Below are 6072 nucleotides of genomic sequence, written 5' to 3' on the forward strand. Positions count from 1 at the left end.
ATTTAACTACTAAAGTTAATCAAGTCTTTTATAAACGTTGTTACACCGATTTTCAGTTCTTCCGAAGTGTTTACTTTTAGTCCATCACAAATGAAATATTGAAACAGGATTTAACACTTACTGCATAGATTCATTATTACTCGATGTACAACGTGGCCTTATTATATTTCATCAATTGCTCCAATGGCGAAAATTCTATTAGAGTATTCTACTGAATGGGCACTGTAATTTTATTGCGTATGCCATAGGGTGTCCATTAAGTACTTTTTTTTAATTGAAAAGGGAATTTATCGATGCCATATTTTGTTTTGGCTCTCTCAGATGTATTAAATGAAGTAAAAATACATAAATAATTATTGATTCAATACAAAAAAAAACTGGTTAGGTATTTTTGTGAAGGACTTTATGCACACCATGTATATATAAAAGCAAACTAAATATGGCAAAATGATCTTCAAGTTGTAGCAATTTCCATATTAGTGGAACACCCAATAGTTATTCAATTATATTTAGACAATATGCATATAAGGATATAAAATTCTGATTTAAATGTTAACTTGCAAACCCTTGAGCTGTATTGTCGGAACCCTGGTTGAAAACTATTGCAATACAGCATATTGTCTCATTTTTGTAGATTTGGTAAGAGGACGTCTTATCGAGAAATTTTAGCAAATTCTTGGTTGTGTAGGTATTTTACATACTTCTGTGGGTATCATTCTCTACGGTGACCGTACATTTGAACCCACTTACATTTGAACCCATGTGTATATCCACGGGTTCAATCTACATACATGGGCTAAAACCCATGGGTTAGGGTTAGTATGGGTTCAAATATCCGCAAAACGGAAAAAATTCATAGGTGCAATATGCAGGTGCAATTGTCGTGGGTTCAAATGTACGTGGGTTCAAATTTACGGAAACCCTTCTTCAATTGTTGCTGCCACGGCTTAGATGGTGGCACCGTTCCCATCAGAATGTGGGGCATGATGCAGTCAAGTGTATGTATAATAAGATGCAAGTAGTACTGCTCATGTTTGTGTTAGTCAGATTGATGGAGTAGAAAAACTGAAACCATTCGGTTATTACGTGTACCGCCAATAACACCAATTACTTCAACAATCATCACGCTCATAATTACCTCACAAGTTCACATTGATAATAAGTAAATAAAAATAACGTTTACTTGAAAATATATCATGGCCAGTTACACGTCTCATTGCGGAAAGTTTTTAACACAGCAATAGAAGGTCCATGTGCGCCCTAATTTAAGTTAATGTGGCGATAGTTCGCAGGCGTAAATTAATGCGGCCCGCACGTTACCGGAAATGTGTTTATTTTTCCCGCAAGTACATAAAGTTTGCCGACCACTGGCTTAGTACGATTAGTCACACGGCCGCACCTGTTAATCTACTGGAAAAGAAAAATAAGAACACCACGAAGAAAGAAAATGCACTGCACATAGAAAACAATATAAATACAAAAAACGATAAAGTAACTGAACATGGACTGGTAACCAAGCAAGAGGCTAAGATTGTCGTATGATCAAGCAGTTTTATAGTTTTTCCTTCCCCCAGGATAAATATGTAAGATCTTACCTTATCTCATAACCGACATGGAATGGTAACAAGGCGAGCACATGTAGTGCGCCATATGAATAAGCTATCTTATGGGCTTTCCATTCCTCCGGGATACATTCAGGTTCGTTGAAAAATGTACGTAAATATCACTATATAAAGTTTGAAGTTTTTAGTGACCACTCAAAACACAATATGAAGCATATGATTGCCACCAGCCATATTCCCTTCGATAATAAACATAGCACAAGCATGATATGAAGTTTCCATTAGACATAATATATTATCCACTTTTGATTTATTGTGTGTCGTGTCTTGCACATGACATGCATTTATATATGCTTTAAATCCTTTTCAAATCCCACCAATGTTGCAATGGTGCCTGGCATGTTTAGTAATGTTTAATTACATTTCATTTTACTGTCGAGTTCCAAGGTACATGAAGCCCTAAAAGAGGTAGCTCAGTCTCCGTCTTGTTGTAGTTCTGAACAATTACGGGAGACCCAAACTTCAATAATTCCGAATTATTAAAATGTTCGAATATTGATAAATTTTGATATATTGATCAAATTTGTTGATACAGGGGTGTCACTGCGGACGCTTGAACACGAATTGGAAATTTGATTCCTTCGGTCGCTTGAGAAATTTGCAGTTACTAATCTAGTACCATCAGAAAATGTCATATACGTACATAAGTAGCACCCAATCATTAGTTGCCCATTCATGGTTACAGTTTTTGTTTTTATTTTCAAGAATGCGATTCAAGTCTGAAGTCAAAATTTTATATTCATTGCACAGGTGCAACTAGCAATTCAACTAGTACCATTTCCTTAACTCATATACGGAGGCCTCAAAATTATTTCAGGTCAGCACGAGTATCTGCAGGCTCTGATTTTATGAAAATTGGGGTCGCGAAAAAAAAGTTTGGGAACCACTTGAACTAATATATATGGCATCTATGTGGGCGCAAGCGACATTTGTCATGAGTTAGAACAATTGCAGTCAAAGCATGTTCCAAAAATGTATCTTGGGGATGGCAGCGTCCCACTTCGAGGCAAATTCGATTCCGATTTATATTTACAAAATGTTGAAATTCAAACATGGCATGTTGGCTGAAGTGGTTGACAACTAGTTCGTGAATTTATGTGTAGCCCATGAATACAGCGCTCGCGTGGTGGGTAGTGTAGCTGTTTTCTCAATACGTCCAGTTCTATTATCAACTCGTTGAAAAAATTGCTGGGTCGATTCTTTGGATCATCCCGTTTATTGACAGAAGGGGGATTTCTTTGAATTGTTTGAAATAACGCCACGGCTGAAATCCCCTCCTTACAATAAAAGAATCAGCGAATCTAGTTTGTCAAAAATGGACGCGAATTCCACTAAACTATATTTTATGTGATTTTTCTAAAGCAGCGTAATCGAACAGAATGGAGAATGATTCAAATGAACATGACCCTCGTTAAATTGCATTTGCAATTCTTTTTTATATATTATCTATAAATATTTAGCTCAATATCAGATGGCAATAGCTAATAAAAATATCCCAATCAAATAGAGCTATTGTTATATACTTAAGAACTACTAATCTGAAATGAGATTTAATCAGCATCAATCTTCTGTTAAAAACTACAATCTTCTCAGTTAAAATTATTTGAAATGCACAGAATGCAAGGCATAGCTATTTCCAAAGATTGACCTAGTAACTTGGTTCACAGGTTCCTATTGAGACTTTTCGGTCCCGTGAAAAAGTGTGCAGCGACTATAGTTATGTCGTGCGTTTCCTCGACACTATGTATGTCATTTTAAACAGTCATAAAAGCTTATTCACGCAGTATATGAAGGTTGAGCTTTGCATGAAAAACTAAAGTTGAATCTGCATTACTTCTCGCTTCATTCGAAGTGGGATATCTTTGTAATACCTAGATGCCCCAAATAAAAATGGAATCCACATATTCGTGAAAGAGTATACGCTACAATGTTTTGTTTGCCGGGGGTGTGCTACATAGTATTAAAATTCAGTCGTATTTTGCTCTCTATAGCTTGGAGTTTCTAAATATTTAATCCGCATTAGTATTGAACATTGGCACACAGTTTTTGATCAGTCACTAAAGTGAAATATCTGTCGTGCAAAAAGTGACTCTGTTTTCGAACTGCTTCATCTATTATAGCAGAGGCTTGTTTCTCTCCTATGGTATATCATGCACCAGTGGAAGATAAAATTCTGGAAAATAAAGCACAGGGAGATCTGCTAGGTAGCACACATCAGCTTTTTAGAAAGTTTACATTCAAATCCATGATTCCGTGTTATTATTTGTACATTGCTTGAATATAATCAAATATTCACAGTATCTGGTTTGCACGATGCGATGCCTTAGGCTAGTGGTTAGCCGCGCCCTTTTTTTAGCGTGTTCCAAAATTTTATTTAACCTTCTATAGCTAACAATAAAACAGATGATTGAGGCGAAAATATGTTTTATCCAAAACACCTTGAAAATACATGGGTGGAATTGCAATCTCTAAACAATAAATAAATGTAGATATCCAAAATAAGACGGGCAAGATCAAATCTAACAAATATTTCTACTTTTAATTAGCTTCATGCACTCTCCAAAAATTTTCGGTAAATAAAAGCGTTAATTTTCAGTTGTAGTCAATTTCATATTCTTTCAGAAAATACATCGATATCAGTTTTATAAAACCGGTTTCATTCAGAAATATGCCTTCACATTTTAAAATTTACCTGATATACTAATAGTTTTGTAAGACTTCAAAATTCGAAGGGCGCTGGGATTTACATATTTCAGGGAGAAAAAAGATACTGAAACGGCTTAATCATGTGACAAAACACGGCATATCGCCTGGTTGTCAGTCCATGTTTGGTATAGGATTAGTTGGCCAGTTATCAGTTTTCAGATGTATGGTCTTGATGGTGGAGAAAGCCGTAACGACCAGCGCTTACATGAAACACCTTATGGCGACAGGGAGTCCTGCAACACTCTCGCATATAACACTGGCCAACAAAAAAAAATTTTTTTCATGGTGCCCAAGATGTTTTAAACGTTTTTAGCACATTTGAAGGCGCTGATTTCAGAAATGCTGTCACTTTTTCTCTATCAGGTCTAGTTTTTCCTCTATGGTATATCCCTCTCTGCAGGATGCCGATAGCTACAATAAAGAAGGCAAATGAAGAAACAACATTTTTCTGTAATTTTATTGAACATATCCATGGAATCTCACCAAAATATTCACAATTAAAGCTGGAACTTGTAATAAATGCTAACTAATAGATGTCATCGGCTATAAATTGACGTTTTACTGATTTTCTAAAATGGGGGGCCTCGGCATCATTGCGCTTGATAGACCAACAGTAGTCTGCAAGCATGGTGGAATCCCAACGACCTTGATAGCGAACTTCCATGTCGCTGATATCTTGATGGAAGCGCTCCCCTTGCTCATCGCACACATCACCTAGATTTTCTGGAAAACGGGCAAGATGGCTGTGCAAAAAATGTAACTTGATGCTCATATTCGCACCCAGTTGACGGAGACTTGTAAGTAGTGTTTCAGCAAGCTCTTTGTAGTTGGGCGCCTTCGTTTTTCCCAAAAAGAATTTTACTCCATTTGTAAACGCCGTCCAAGCCCTCAATTCTGTTGGATTCATAAAATTACAGAAAGTTACATCATTCATTAAATTTCGAATCTGGGGTCCATCAAAAATTCCAGCTCTTAATTTTCCTGTGGTTAGCCCTGGAAATTTCCTGCAAATATATTTGAAACAATCGCCATCTTTCTCAAGAGCCTTCACAAACTGTTTCGTGATGCCAAGCTTTATGTGAAGAGGAGGAAACACAATTTTTGAACGGTCGACCAAAGGAGGAGCCAAAACATTGAGAAAGCCAGGAATCAACTCACTGCGCACTGGCAAATCTTTTTTTTATCCAATGCTCTGTTCTTGCCCTGCTGTCCCACAAACACAAGAAGCAAGGAAATTTCGTGTAGCCACCTTGTAGCCCAAGGAGAGATCCAACCATTTTCAAATCGACACATATGATCCATTGGTGCTGTCTGTATGATTTTTTTTTTCAGTGCAAATTTGATTTCATCATATTTTTCTTTGAGGGTTATTGAATGACCTAGAGCATAGGTTCTCAAAGTGCTCCGTACGGAGCCCCAGGGCTCCGCGAGATAAACCCAGGGGCTCCGCGAACTATTCTATTACTTTTTAAAATACCGACTTGGCTAATTTAAAACTATTCCTAGAAGCAGTAACAGCTTTAATAAAATTTGACAACAATATAGCCTAGAAATATGGCAAAGTGGCGGAATTAAAAAATGACATTATTTATAAGCAGGAGCGCAGCCAGGATTCTTAAGAGGGAGGAGGTTAAAAATTGGAATCGGAAATTTACGCGTAACATTCTTGGCGATTCAAAAAAAACGGATAACGAGATTTCTGTTGCGTAAAATATTCAATTCATGTCCGATGCGAGCATTTGAA

At 36.8% G+C, this 6072-nt stretch overlaps 1 pseudogene; it reads right to left on the minus strand.

The window, feature by feature from the left end:
* Window positions 1-4646: 4646 nt before the first annotated feature.
* Window positions 4647-5605, minus strand: LOC144421066 (uncharacterized; annotated as a pseudogene).
* Window positions 5606-6072: the final 467 nt, after the last annotated feature.

This window comes from Styela clava, chromosome 3 (assembly GCF_964204865.1).
Source record: "Styela clava chromosome 3, kaStyClav1.hap1.2, whole genome shotgun sequence".
NCBI lineage: Eukaryota > Metazoa > Chordata > Ascidiacea > Stolidobranchia > Styelidae > Styela > Styela clava.